Below are 17,554 nucleotides of genomic sequence, written 5' to 3'. Positions count from 1 at the left end.
AACAAACCATTCCTCTTCATAACCCATCACCTACCAAACACATCCTCTTCCTAATCCATCACCTACCAAACCCATCCTCTTCCTAATCCATCACATATCAAAACACTCCTCTTCATAACCCATCACCTAACAAACCCATCCCCTTCCTAAACCATCACCTACCAAACCCATTCTCTTCCTAACCCATCACCTACCAAACCCATCCTCTTCCTAACCCATCACTAACAAACCCACTGTCTTCCTGACCCATCACCTACGAAACCCATCCTCTTCCTATCCCAAACCCTATAAAACCCACTGTCTACCTAACCAATAACCTACCAAACCAATCCTCTTCCTAACCGATCACCTACCAATCCATCCTCTTCCTAACTCATCTCCTACCAAACCCATCCTATTCCTAACTCATCACCTACCAAACCCATTCTCTTCCTAACCCATCACCTAAAAAACCCGTAGTCTTCCTAAACCATCACCTACCAAACCCATCCTCTTCCTATCCGATCACCTACCAAAACCATCCTCTTCCTAACCCATCACCTAACAAACCCATCCTCTTCCTAACCCATCACATACCAAAACCATCCTCTTCTTAACCCATCACGTAAAAAACCCATCGTCTTCCTAACCCATCACCTACCAAACCCAACCTCTTCCTAACCCATCACCTACCAAACCCATTCTCTTCCTAATCCATCACCTAACAAACCACACCTCTTCAGAACCCATCACCTAACAAACCCATCCGATTCCTAAACCATCACCTAACAAAGACATCCTCATTCTAACCCATCACCTACTAATCGCATCCTCTTCCTAACCCAACACCGACAAAACCCATCCTCTTCCTAAACCATCGACTAACAAACCATTCCTCTTCATTTCCCACCACCTACCAAACCAATCCTCTTCCTGAACCATCACCTACCAAAGCCATCCTCTTCCTAAACGATCACCTTCCAAACTCATCCTCTTCCTAATCTATCACCTACCAAACTCATCCTATTCCTAAAGCTTCACGTAACAGATCATTCCTCTTCCTAAACCATCATCTACCAAACCCATCCTCTTCGCAACCCATCACCTACCAAAGCCATTGTCTTCCTAACCCATCACCAACCAAACCCGTTGTCTTCCTAACCCATCACCAAACAAACTCATCCTCTTCATAATCCATCACCTAACAAACAATTCCTCTTCATAACCCATCACCTACCAAACAAATCCCCTTCCTAACCCATCACCAACCAAACCCATCCTCTACCTAATCCATCACCTACCAAACCCATCCTCTTCCTAATCCATCACATATCAAAACACTCCTCTTCATAACCCATCACCTACCAAACCCATCCTCTTCCTAATCCATCTACTACCAACCAATCCTCTTCCTAACCCATCACCTATCAAACCCATCCTCTTCCTAATCCATCATATATCAAAACACTCCTCTTCATAACCCATCACCTAACAAACCCATCCTCATGCTAACCCATCACCTAACAAACCCATCCCCTTCCTAACCCATCACCTACCAAACCCATTCTCTTCCTAACCCATCACCTACAAAACCCATCCTCTTCCTAATCCATCACCTACCAAACCCATCCTCTTCCTAATACATCACCTACCAAACCCATCCTCTTCCTAATCCATCACAAATCAAAACACACCTCTTCATAACCCATCACCTACCAAACACATGCTCTTCATAACCCAGCACCTACCAAACCCATCCTGTTCTTAACTCGTCACCTAGCAAACCCATCCTCTTCCAAATCCATCTACTACCAACCAATCCTCTTCCTAACCCATCACCTACCAAACCCATCCTCTTCCTAATCCATCACATATCAAAACACTCATCTTCATAACCCATCACCTAACAAACCCAACCTCATGCTAACCCATCACCTAACAAAACCATCCCCTTCGTAATTCAGCACCTACCAAACCCATCCTCTTCCTAATCCATCTCATATCAAAACACTCCTCTTCATAACCCATCACCGAACAAACCCATCCTCATCCTAACCCATCACCTAACAAACCCATCCCCATCCTAACCCATCACCTAACAAACCCATCCCCTTCCTAACCCATCACCTACCAAACCCATTCTCTTCCTAACCCATCACCTACAAAACCCATCCTCTTCCTAATCCATCACCTACCAAACCCATCCTCTTCCTAATCCATCACCTACCAAATCCATCCTCTTCCTAATCCATCACATATCAAAACACTCCTCTTCATAACCCATCACCTACCAAACCCATCCTCTTCCTAACGCATCACCTATCAAACCCATCCTCTTCCTAATCCATCACATATCAAAACACTCATCTTCATAACCCATCACCTAACAAACCCAACCTCATGCTAACCCATCACCTAACAAACCCATCCCCTTCCTAATGCAGCACCTACCAAACCCATCCTCTTCCTAATCCATCACATATCAAAACACTCCTCTTCATAACCCATCACCTAACAAACCCATCCTCATGCTAACCCATCACCTAACAAACCCATCCCCTTCCTAATCCTGCACCTACCAAACACATCCTCTTCCTAATCCATCTCATATCAAAACACTCCTCTTCATAACCCATCACCGAACAAACCCATCCTCATCCTAACCCATCACCTAACAAACCCATCCCCTTCCTAACCCATCACCTACCAAATGCATTTTCTTCCTAACCCATCACCTACAAAAGCCATCCTCTTCGTAATCGATCACCTACCAAACCCATCCTCTTCCTAATCCATCACCTACCAAACCCATCCTATTCCTAACTCATCACCTACCAAACCCATTCTCTTCCTAACCCATCACCTAAAAAACCCGTCGTCTTCCTAAACCATCACCTACCAAACCCATCCTCTTCATAATACATCAGCAACCAAACCAATCCTCTTTCTAACCCATCAACTTCCAAACCCATCCTCTTCCTAATCCATCACCTACCAAACTCATCCTATTCCTAAAGCATCACGTAACAAACCAATCCTCTTCATAACCCATCACCTAACAAACCCATCCTCTTCCTAACCCATAACCTACCAAACACATCCTCATCCTATTCCAACACCGACAAAACCCATCCTCTTCCTAATCCAGCACCTACCAAACCCATCCTCATCCTAACCCATCACCTAACAAACCCATCCCCATCCTAACCCATCACCTACCAAACCCATCCTCTTCCTAATACATCACCTACCAAACCCATCCTCTTCCTAATCCATCACATACCAAACCCATCCTCTTCATAACCCATCACCTACCAAACACATCCTCTTCCTAACGCATCACCTACCAAACCCATCCTCTTCATAACCCAGCACCTACCAAACCCATCCTGTTCTTAACTCGTCACCTAGCAAACCCATCCTCTTCCAAATCCATCGACTACCAACCAATCCTCTTCCTAACCCATCACCTATCAAACCCATCCTCTTCCTAATCCATCACATATCAAAACACTAATCTTCATAACCCATCACCTAACAAACCCAACCTCATGCTAACCCATCACCTAACAAACCCATCCCCTTCCTAATGCAGCACCTACCAAACCCATCCTCTTCCTAATCCATCTCATATCAAAACACTCCGCTTCTTAACCCATCACCGAACAAACCCATCCTCATCCTAACCCATCACCTAACAAACCCATCCCCATCCTAACCCATCACCTACCAAACCCATCCTCTTCCTAACCCATCACCTACAAAACCCATCGTCTTCCTAACCCATCACCTACCAAAACCATCCTCTTCCTAACGCATCACCTAACAAACCCATCCCCTTCCTAACCCATCACCTACCAAACCCATTCTCTTCCTAATCCATCACCTACAAAACCCATCCTCTTCCTAATCCATCACCTACCAAACCCATCCTCTTCCTAATCCATCACCTACCAAACCCATCCTCTTCCTAATCCATCACATATCAAAACACTCCTCTTCATAACCCATCACCTACCAAACCCATCCTCTTCCTAACGCATCACCTACCAAACCCATCCTCTTCATAACCCAGCACCTACCAAACCCATCCTGTTCTTAACTCGTCACCTAGCAACCCATCCTCTTTCAAATCCATCTACTACCAACCAATCCTCTTCCTAACCCATCACCTATCAAACCCATCCTCTTCCTAATCCATCACATATCAAAACACTCCTCTTCATAACCCATCACCTAACAAACCCTTCCTCATGCTAACCCATCACCTAACAAACCCATCCCCTTCCTAATCCAGCACCTACCAAACCCATCCTCTTCCTAATCCATCTCATATCAAAACACTCCTCTTCATAACCCATCACCGAACAAACCCATCCTCATCCTAACCCATCACCTAACAAACCCATCCCCTTCCTAACCCATCACCTACCAAACCCAGTTTCTCCCTAACCCATCACCTACAAAACGCATCCTCTTCCTAATCCATCACCTACCAAACCCATCCTCTTCCTAATCCATCACCTACCAAACCCATTCTATTCCTAACTCATCAACTTCCAAACCCATCCTCTTCCTAATCCATCACCTACCAAACTCATCCTATTCCTAACCCATCACCTACCAAAACCATCCTCTTCCTAACGCATCACCTAACAAACCCACTGTCTTCCTGACCCATCACCAACCAGACCCATCCGCTTCCTAACCCATAACCTACCAAACACATCCTCATCCTAACCCAACACCGACAAAACCCATCCTCTTCCTAATCCATCACCTACCAAACCCATCCTCTTCCTTATCCATCACATATCAAAACACTCCTCTTCATAACCTATCACCTAACAAACACATCCTCATGCAAACCCATCACCTAACAAACCCATCCCCTTCATAACCCATCACCTACCCAACCCATTCTCTTCCTATCCCATCACCTACAAAACCCATCCTCTTCCTAACCCATCACCTACCAAAACCATCCTCTTCCTAACCCATCACCTAACAAACCCATTGTGTTCCTGACCCATCACCTACGAAACCCATCCTCTTCCTATCCCAAACCCTATCAAACCCACTGTCTACCTAACCAATAACCTACCAAACCAATCCTCTTCCTAACCGATCACCTACCAATCCATCCTATTGCTAACTCATCTCCTACCAAACCCATCCTATTCCTGTCTCATCACCTACCAAACCCATTCTCTTCCTAACCCATCACTTACCAAGAGACCCTCTTCCTAACCCATCAACTTCCAAACCCATCCTCTTCCTAATCCATCACCTACCAAACTCATCCTATTCCTAAAGCATCACGTAACAAACCAATCCTCTTCATAACCCATCACCTAACAAACCCATCCTCTTCCTAACCCGTAACCTACCAAACACATCCTCATCCTATTCCAACACCGACAAAACCCATCCTCTTCCTAATCCAGCACCTACCAAACCCATCCGCTTCATAATACATCACCTACCAAACCCAGCCTCTTCCTAAACCATCATCTACCAAACCCAACCTCTTCCTAATCCATCAGCTACCAAACCCAACCTCTTCCTAACCCATCACCTACCAAACCCATCCTCAACCTAAACCATCACCTACCAAACCCATCCTCTTCCAAACTCATCACCTACCAAACCCATCCTCTTCCTATCCGATCACCTACCAAAACCATACTTTTCCTAATCCAGCATCCACCAATCCCATCCTTTTCCTAATCCTTCACCAACCAAAGCCATCCTCTTCCGACCCCATCACATAACAATCCCAACCTCTTCCTAACGCATCACATACCAAACCCATCCTCTTTATAACCCAGCACCTACCAGACCCATCCTGTTCTTAACTCGTCACCTACCAAACCCATCCTCTTCCAAATCCATCTACTACCAACCAATCCTCTTCCTAACTCATCACCTACCAAGCCCATTCTCTTCCTAACCCATCACCTAAAAAACCCGTCGTCTTCCTAAACCATCACCTTCCAAACCCATCCTCTTCCTATCCGATCACTTACCAAAACCATCCTCTTCCTAACGCATCACGTAACAAACCCATCGTCTTGCTAACCCATCACCTACCAAACCCATCCTCTTAATAATACATCACCTACCAAACCCATCCGCTTCCTAATCCATCACCTAACAATCCACACCCCTTCATAACATCACCTAACAAACCCAACCTCTTCCTAAAACATCACCTACCAAACCCATCCTCTTCCAAACCTATCAGCTATGAAACCATCCTCTTCCTAAACCAAACACTACCAGACCTACCCTCTTCCTAAACCATCACTTACGAAACCCATCGTCTAACTAAAACATGACGTGCCAAATCCATCCTCATCCTAACCCATCACCTAAAAAAACATTCTCTTCCTAATCCAACACATAACAAACCACTCTTCTTCCTAACCCATCACATAACAAACCCACTGTCTTCAGAAACCATCACCTACCAAAACCATCCTCTTCCTAACCCATCACATACCAAACCCATCCTCTTCCTAACCCATCACCTACCAAACCCAACCACTTCATAACCCATCACCTACCAAACCCATCCACTTGCTAAGCCATGACCTATCAAACACATCCACTTCCTAACCTATCACCTAACAAACCCATCCTCTTCCTAATCCGTCACCTAACAAACCATTCCTCTTCATAACCCATCACCTACCAAACCCATCCTGTTCCTAACCCATTACCAACCAAACCCATCCTGTTCTAAACCCATCACCTACCAAACACATCCTCTTCCTAATCCATCACCTACCAAACCCATCCTCTTCCTAATCCATCACATATCAAAACACTCCTCTTCATAACCCATCACCTAACAAACCCATCCCCTTCCTAAACCATCACCTACCAAACCCATTCTCTTCCTAACCCATCACCTACAAAACGCATCCTCTTCCTAACCCATCACCTACCAAACCCATCCTCTTCCTAACCCATCACTAACAAACCCAGTCTTCCTGACCCATCACCTACGAAACCCATCCTCTTCCTATCCCAAAACCTATCAAACCCACTGTCTACCTAACCAATAACCTACCAAACCAATCCTCTTCCTAACCGATCACCTACCAATCCATCCTCTTCCTAACACATCACCCAACAAATCATTCATCTTCCTAACCCATCACCTACCAAATCCATCCTCTCCTAACCCATCACCTACCAAACCCATACTCTTACTAAACCATCACCAAACAAAGCCATCCTCTTCCTATCCCATCACCTAACAAGCACATCTTCTTCCTATCCCATCACGTACCAAACCCATCCTCTTCCTATAGCATCACCTAACCAACCCATCCTCTTCCTGACCCATCACCTACCAATCCCATCCTGTTCCAAACCCATCACCTACCAAACCCATTCTCTTCCAAACCCATCACCTACCAAACCATTCCTCTTCATAACCCATCACCTAACAATCCCATCCTCTTCCTAACCCATCACCTACCAAATCCATCCTCATCCTAACCCATCACCTACGAAACCCATTCCCTTCCTATCCCATCACCTATGAAACCCATCCTCTTACTAACCAATCACCAATCAAACGCATCCTCTTCCTATCCCATCACCTACCAAACACATCCTCTTCCTATAGCATCACCTGACAAACCCATCCTCTTCCTGACTCATCACCTACCAAAACCAACACCTACCAAACCCATTCTCTTCCAAACCCATCACCTACTAAACCCATCCTCTTCCTAACCCATCACCTAACCATCCCATCCTCTTCCTGTGCCATCACCTTGCAAACCCATCCTCTTCCTGATCCATCACCTAACAAACCCATCCTCATCCAAACCCATGACTTGCCAAACCAATTCTCTTCCTAACTCATCACCTACCAAACCTCTCCTCTTCCTAAACCATCACCTACCTAACCCAACCTCTTCCTAACCCATCACCTAGCAAACCAATCGTCTTCATAAACCATCACCTACCAATCCCATCCTCTTTCTAACCCATCACCTATCAACACAATCCACTTCTTCACTCTTCACCTCCCTATGCCATCCTCTTCCTAAACCATCACCTATCAAACCCTTCCTCTTCCTAACCCATCACATACCAAACCAATCCTCTTCCTACCCCATCACTTAAGAAATGCATCCTCTTCCTAACCCATCTCCTAAGAAAAACATTCTCTTCCGAACTCATCACCTATCAAGCCCATCCACTTCCTAACCCATCACCTAGCAAACCCATCGTCCACCTAACCCATCACCTAAAAAACCCATCCTCTTCTTAACCCATCACCTACCAAACCCATCCTCTTCCTAACCCATCACCTAACAAACCCATCCACTTCCTAACCCATCACTTAAGAAATGAATCCTCTTACTAACCCATCACCTAAGAAACACATCCTCATCCGAACCCATCACCAATCAAGCCCATTCTCTTCCTAAACCATCACCAAACAAACCCATCCTCTTCCTAACCCATCACCTACGATACCTATTCTCTTCATAACCCATCACCTACCAAACCCATCCTCTTCATAAACCATCACCTACCAAACCCAACCTCTTTCTAACCCATCACCTAGCAAATCCATCCACTTCCTCACTCTTCACCTACCTAATCCATCCACTTCCTAACCGATCATCTAGCAAACACATCCTCTTCCTAACCCATCACCTACTAAACACTTCCTCTTCCTAAACCATCAACTACCAAACCCATCCACTTCCTAACCGATCATCTAGCAAACACATCCTCTTCCTAACCCATCACCTACTAAACACTTCCTCTTCCTAAACCATCAGCTTCCAAACCCATCCTCTTCCTGACCCATCACCTACCAAACCCATCCTCTTCCAAACCCAACACCTACCAAACCCATTCTCTTCCAAACCCATCACCTACTAAACCCATCCTCTTCCTAACCCATCACCTAACCATCCCATCCTCTTCCTGTGCCATCATCTTGCAAACCTATCCTCATCCAAACCCATCACTTGCCAAAACAATTCTCTTCCTAACTCATCACCTACCAATCCTCTCCTCTGCCTAAACCATCACCTACCTAACCCATTCTCTTCCTAACCCATCACCTACCAAACCAATCGTCTTCATAAACCATCACCTACCAATCCCATCCTCTTTCTAACCCATCACCTATCAACACAATCCACTTCTTCACTCTTCACCTCCCTATTTCATCCTCTTCCTAACCCATCACCTATCAAACCCATCCTCTTCCTAACCCATCACATACCAAACCCATCCTCTTCCTACCCCATCACTTAAGAAATGCATCCTCTTCCTAACCCATCTCCTAAGAAACACATTCTCTTCCGAACTCATCATCTATCAAGCCCATCACCTAGCAAACCCATCGTCCCCCTAACCCATCACCTAACAAACCCATCCTCTTCTTAACCCATCACCTACCAAACCCATCCTCTTCCTAACCGATCACCTACCAAACCCATCCACTTCCTAACCCATCACTTAAGAAATGAATCCTCTTACTAACCCAACAAATAAGAAACACATCCTCATCCGAACCCATCACCTAACAAGCCCATCCTCTTCCTAAACCATCACTTAAGAAATGCTCCCTCTTCCTAACCCATCACCTACCAAACCCATACTCTTACTAAACCATCACCAAACAAAGCCATCCTCTTCCTATCCCATCACCTAACAAGCACATCTTCTTCCTATCCCATCACGTACCAAACCCATCCTCTTCCTATAGCATCACCTAACCAACCCATCCTCTTCCTGACCCATCACCTACCAATCCCATCCTGTTCCAAACCCATCACCTACCAAACCCATTCTCTTCCAAACCCATCACCTACCAAACCATTCCTCTTCATAACCCATCACCTAACAATCCCATCCTCTTCCTAACCCATCACCTACCAAATCCATCCTCATCCTAACCCATCACCTACGAAACCCATTCCCTTCCTAACCCATCACCTACGAAACCCATCCTCTTACTAACCTATCACCAATCAAACCCATCCTCTTCCTATCCCATCACCTACCAAACACATCCTCTTCCTATAGCATCACCTGACAAACCCATCCTCTTCCTGACCCATCACCTACCAAAACCAACACCTACCAAACCCATTCTCTTCCTAACCCATCACCTAACCATCCCATCCTCTTCCTGTGCCATCACCTAACAAACTCATCCTCATCCAAACCCATGACTTGCCAAACCAATTCTCTTCCTAACTCATCACCTACCAATCCTCTCCTCTTCCTAAACCATCACCTACCTAACCCATCCTCTTCCTAACCCATCACCTACCAAACCAATCATCTTCATAAACCATCACCTACCAATCCCATCCTCTTTCTAACCCATCACCTATCAACACAATCCACTTCTTCACTCTTCACCTCCCTATGCCATCCTCTTCCTAAACCATCACCTATCAAACCCTTCCTCTTCCTAACCCATCACATACCAAACCAATCCTCTTCCTACCCCATCACTTAAGAAATGCATCCTCTTCCTAACCCATCTCCTAAGAAAAACATTCTCTTCCAAACTCATCACCTATCAAGCCCATCCACTTCCTAACCCATCACCTAGCAAACCCATCGTCCGCCTAACCCATCACCTAAAAAACCCATCCTCTTCTTAACCCATCACCTAACAAACCCATCCTCTTCCTAACCCATCACCTACCAAACCCATCCACTTCCTAACCCATCACTTAAGAAATGAATCCTCTTACTAACCCATCACCTAAGAAACACATCCTCATCTGAACCCATCACCAATCAAGCCCATTCTCTTCCTAAACCATCACCAAACAAACCCATCCTCTTCCTAACCCATCACCTATGATACCTATTCTCTTCATAACCCATCACCTACCAAACACATCCTCTTCATAAACCATCACCTACCAAACCCAACCTCTTTCTAACCCATCACCTAGCAAATCCATCCACTTCCTCACTCTTCACCTACCTAATCCATCCACTTCCTAACCGATCAACTAGCAAACACATCCTCTTCCTAACCCATCACCTACTAAACACTTCCTCTTCCTAACCCATCAACTACCAAACCCATCCTCTTCCTAACACATCACCCAACAAATCATTCCTCTTCCTAACCCATCAACTACCAAACCCATCCTCTTCCTAACACATCACCCAACAAATCATTCCTCTTCCTAACCCATCACCAAATCCATCCTCTTCCTAAACCATCAGCTTCCAAACCCATTCTCTTCCTAAACCATCACCTACCAAACTCATCCTATTTCTAATGCATCACGTAACAAACCATTCCTCCTCATAACCCGTCAGCTAACAATCCCATCCTCTTCCTAATCCATCACCTACCAAACCCATCCTCTTCCTAACCCATCACCTAACATACCATTCCTCTTCCTAACCCATCACATACCAAACCATTCCTCTTCCTATCCCATCACCTAACAAACCCAAATTCTTCCTATCCGATCACCTACCATACCCGTCCTCTTCCTAACCCATCACCTAACAAACCCATCCTCTTCCTGTCCCATCACCTACCAAACCCATCCTCTTCCAAACCCATCACCTGCCAAACCCATCCTCTTCCTAACTCATCAGATACCAAATCCATCCTCTTCATAACACACCTACCAAACCAAACCTCTTCCTAATCCATTATCTACCAAACCCATTCTCTTCCTCACCCATCACCTACCAAACCCATACTCTTCATAAACCATCACCTACCAATCCCATCCTCTTTCTAACCCCTCAGCTTCCAAACCTAACCACTTCCTCACTCGTCACCTACCAAACCCATCCTCTTCCTAACCCATCAGCTACGAAACCCATTCCCTTCCTGACCCATCACCTACCAAACCCATCCTCTTCATAAGCCATCACAAACCAAACCCATCCTATTTCTAACCCATCACCTAGCAAACCCATCCACTTCCTCACTCTTCACCTACCTAAACCATCCTCTTCCTAACCCATCACCTACCAAACACATCCTCTTCCTATAGCATCACCTGACAAACCCATCCTCTTCCTGACCCATCACCTACCAAAACCAACACCTATCAAACCCATTCTCTTCCAAACCCATCACCTACTAAACCCATCCTCTTCCTAACCCATCACCTAACCATCCCATCCTCTTCCTGTGCCATCACCTTGCAAACCCATCCTCTTCCTGATCCATCACCTAACAAACCCATCCTCATCCAAACCCATCACTTGCCAAAACAATTCTCTTCCTAACTCATCACCTACCAAACCTCTCCTCTTCCTAAACCATCACCTACCTAACCCATCCTCTTCCTAACCCATCACCTACCAAACCAATCGTCTTCATAAACCATCACCTACCAATCCCATCCTCTTTCTAACCCATCACCTATCAACACAATCCACTTCTTCACTCTTCACCTCCCTATGCCATCCTCTTCCTAAACCATCACCTATCAAACCCTTCCTCTTCCTAACCCATCACATACCAAACCAATCCTCTTCCTACCCCATCACTTAAGAAATGCATCCTCTTCCTAACCCATCTCCTAAGAAAAACATTCTCTTCCGAACTCATCACCTATCAAGCCCATCCACTTCCTAACCCATCACCTAGCAAACCCATCGTCCACCTAACCCATCACCTAAAAAACCCATCCTCTTCTTAACCCATCACCTACCAAACCCATCCTCTTCCTAACCCATCACCTACCAAACCCATCCACTTCCTAACCCATCACTTAAGAAATGAATCCTCTTACTAACCCATCACCTAAGAAACACATCCTCATCCGAACCCATCACCAATCAAGCCCATTCTCTTCCTAAACCATCACCAAACAAACCCATCCTCTTCCTAACCCATCACCTACGATACCTATTCTCTTCATAACCCATCACCTACCAAACCCATCCTCTTCATAAACCATCACCTACCAAACCCAACCTCTTTCTAACCCATCACCTAGCAAATCCATCCACTTCCTCACTCTTCACCTACCTAACCCATCCACTTCCTAACTGATCACATAGCAAACACACCCTCTTCCTAATCCATCACCTACCAAACACTTCCTCTTCCTAACCCATCACCTACCAAACCCATCCTCTTCCTAACCCATCACTTAAGAGATGAATCCTCTTCCTAACCCATCACCTAAGAAACACTTCCTCTTCCTAATCCATCAACTACCAAACCTATCCTCTTCCTAACACATCACCCAACAAATCATTTATCTTCCTAACCCATCACCTACCAAATCCATGCTCTCCTAAACCATCACCTACCAAACTCATCGTATTTGTAAATCATCACGTAACAAAACATACCTCTTCATAACCCATCACCTAACAATCCCATCCTCTTCCTAACCCATCACCTACCAAACCCATCCTTACCCTAACCCATCACCCACCATACAAATCCTCATCCTTCCCCATCACCTACCAAACCCATCCTCTTCCTAACCCCTCACCTACCAAACCCATCCTCTTCCTTACCCATCACCTAACAAACCATTCCTCTTCCTAACACATCACATACCAAACCCATCCTTTTCCTAACCCATCACTTAAGAAATGCATACTCTTCCTAACCCATCACCTACCAAACCCATCCTCTTCCAAACCCATCACATCCCAAACCTGTCCTCTTACCAACCCATCACATACCAAACCCATCCTCTTCCAAACCCATCACCTGCCGAACTCATCCTCTTCCTAACTCATCAGATACCAAACCCATCCACTTCATAACCCATCAGCTACCAAACCCATGCTCTTCATATCCGATTATGTACCAAACCCATCCTCTTCCTAAACCATCACCAAACAATCCCATCCTCTTCCTAACCCATCACCTACGAAACCCATTCTCTTCCTAACCCATCACCTACCAAACCCAACCTCTTAATAAACCATCACCTACCAAACCCATCCTCTTTCTAACCGATCACCTAGCAATCCCATCCACTTCCTCACTCTTCACCTATCGAATCCATCCACTTCCTAACCGATCATCTAGCAAACACATCCTCTTCCTAACCCATCACCTACTAAACACTTCCTCTTCCTAACCCATCAACTACCAAACCCATCCTCTTCCTAACACATCACCCAACAAATCATTCCTCTTCCTAACCCATCACCAAATCCATCCTCTTCCTAAACCATCAGCTTCCAAACCCATTCTCTTCCTAAACCATCACCTACCAAACTCATCCTATTTCTAATGCATCACGTAACAAACCATTCCTCCTCATAACCCGTCAGCTAACAATCCCATCCTCTTCCTAACCCATCACCTACCAAACCCATCCTCTTCCTAACCCATCACCTAACATACCATTCCTCTTCCTAACCCATCACATACCAAACCATTCCTCTTCCTATCCCATCACCAAACAAACCCAAATTCTTCCTATCCGATCACCTACCATACCCGTCCTCTTCCTAACCCATCACCTAACAAGCCCATCCTCTTCCTGTCCCATCACCTACCAAACCCATCCTCTTCCAAACCCATCACCTGCCAAACCCATCCTCTTCCTAACTCATCAGATACCAAATCCATCCTCTTCATAACACACCTACCAAACCAAACCTCTTCCTAATCCATTATCTACCAAACCCATTCTCTTCCTCACCCATCACCTATCAAACCCATACTCTTCATAAACCATCACCTACCAATCCCATCCTCTTTCTAACACCTCAGCTTCCAAACCTACCCACTTCCTCACTCGTCACCTACCAAACCCATCCTCTTCCTAACCCATCAGCTACGAAACCCATTCCCTTCCTGACCCATCACCTACCAAACCCATCCTCTTCATAAGCCATCACAAACCAAACCCATCCTATTTCTAACCCATCACCTAGCAAACCCATCCACTTCCTCACTCTTCACCTACCTAAACCATCCTCTTCCTAACCTATCACCTAGCAAACACATCCTCTTCCTAACCCATCACCTACCAAACACTTCCTCTTCCTAACCCATCAACTACCAAACCCATCCTCTTCCTAACACATCACCCAACAAATCATTCCTCTTCCTAACCCATCACCTACCAAATCCATCCTCTTCCTAAACCATCACCTTCCAAACCAATCCTCTTCCTAATCCATCAACTACCAAACTCATCCTATTTCTAATGCATCACGTAACAAACCATTCCTCTTCATAACCCATCATCTAACAAACCCATCCTCTTCCTGACCTATCACCTACCAAACCCATCCACTTCCAAACCCATCACCTACCAAACCCATCCTCTTCCTAAACCATCACCTACTTAACCCATCCTCTTCCCGAACCATCACCTACCAATCCAATCATCTTTCTAACCCATCACGTTCCAAACCCATCCTCTTCCTGATCCATCAACTACCAAACTCATCCTATTTCTAATGCATCACGTAACAAACCATTCCTCTTCATAACCCACCTACCAATCCCAACCTCTTCGAAACCCATCACCAACCAAAGCCATCCTCTTCCTAACTCATCACCTAACAAACCCATCCTCTTCCTAAGCCATCACCTAGCAAACCCATCCTCTTCCTGACACATCACCTACCAAACCCATCCTCTTCCTCACTCTTCACCTCCCTATCCCATCCTCTTCCTATCCCATCACCTATCAAACCCATCCTGTTCCTAAACCATCATATACCAAACCCATAGTCTTCCTACCCCATAACATAAGAAATGCATCCTCTTCCTAACCCATCACCTAAGTAACACATCCTCTTCTGAACCCATCACCTATCAAGCCCATCCTCTTCCTAACCCATCACCTAGCAAACCCATCGTCCACCTAACCCATCACCTAACAAACCCATCCTCTTCTTAACCCTTCACCTACCAAACTCATCCTCTTCCTAACCCATCACCTACCAAACCCATCCTCTTACTAACCCATCACCTAAGAAACACATCCTCATCCAAACCCATCACCTATCAAGCCCATCCTCTTCCTAAACCATCACTTAAGAAATGCATCCTCTTCCTAACCCATCACCTACCAATCCCTTACTGTTCCTAAACCATCACCAAACAAAGCCATCCTCTTCTTATCCCATCACATAACAAGCCCATCTTCTTCCTATACCAGCATGTACCAAAACCATCCTCTTCCTATAGCATCACCTAACAAACCTATCCTCTTCCTGACCCATCACCTACCAAGCCCATCCTCTTTCAAACCCATCACCTACCAAACCCATTCTCTTCCAAACCCATCACCTACCAAACGATTCCTCTTCATAACCCATCACCTAACAATACCATCCTCTTCCTAACCCATCACCTACCAAATCCATCCTCATCCTAACACATCACATACCGAACCCATCCTATTCCTAACTCATCAACTACCAAAGCCATCCTCTTCGTAACCCATCACTTACCAATCCCATCACTTACCAAACCCATCCTCATCCCAACCCATCACCTAACAAACCCATCCTCTTCCTGTCCCATCACATACCAAACCCATCCACTTCCTAATCCATCAACTACCAAACCCATCCTCTTCCTAATCGATCACCTACCAAACCCATCCTGTTCCTAACCCACCTAGCAAACACAACCTCTTCCTAATTCATTACCTACCAATACCATCCTCTTCCTGTCCCATCACATACCAAACCCATCCACTTCTTAATCCATCAACTACCAAACCCATTCTCTTCCTCACCCATCACCTACCAAACCCATCCTCTTCCTTACCCATCACCTACCAAACCAATACTCTCATAAACCATCACCTACCAATACCATCCTCTTTCTAACACCTCACCTACCAAACCCAACCTCTTCCTCACTCATCACATTACCAAACCCATCCTCTTCATAACCCATCAGCTACCAAACCCATGCTCTTCATATCCCATTACGTACCAAACCCATCCTCTTCCTAAACCATCACCAAACAAACCCATCCTCTTCCTAACCCATCATCTACGAAACACATTCTGTTCCTAACCCATCAACTACCAAACCCATCCTCTTACTAAACCATCACCTACCAAACCCATCCTCTTTCTAACCGATCACCGAGCAAACCCATCCACTTCCTCACTCTTCACCTACCTAACCCATCCACTTCCTAACTGATCACATAGCAAACACATCCTCTTCCTAACCCATCACCTACCAAACCCGTCCTCTTCCTAACCCATCACCTAACAAACCCATCCTCTTCCTGTCCCATCACATACCAAACCCATCCTCTTCCAAACCCATCAGCTGCCATACCCATCCTCTTCCTAACTCATCAGATACCAAACCCATCCTCTTCATAACCCACCTACCAAACCCAACATCTTCCTCACCCATCACCTACCAAACCCATCCTCTTCATAACCCACCTACCAAACCCATTCTCTTCCTCAACCTTCACCTACCAAACCCATACTCTTCATAAACCATCACCTACCAATCCCATCCTCTTTCTAACCCCTCAGCTTCGAAACCTAACCACTTCCTCACTCGTCACCTACCAATCCCATGCTCTTCCTAACCCATCAGCTACGAAACCCATTCCCT

This window comes from Hemitrygon akajei, chromosome 11, assembly GCF_048418815.1.
Source record: "Hemitrygon akajei chromosome 11, sHemAka1.3, whole genome shotgun sequence".
In the NCBI taxonomy this organism is placed as follows: Eukaryota; Metazoa; Chordata; class Chondrichthyes; order Myliobatiformes; family Dasyatidae; genus Hemitrygon; species Hemitrygon akajei.
This window is presented reverse-complemented; position numbering follows the sequence as displayed.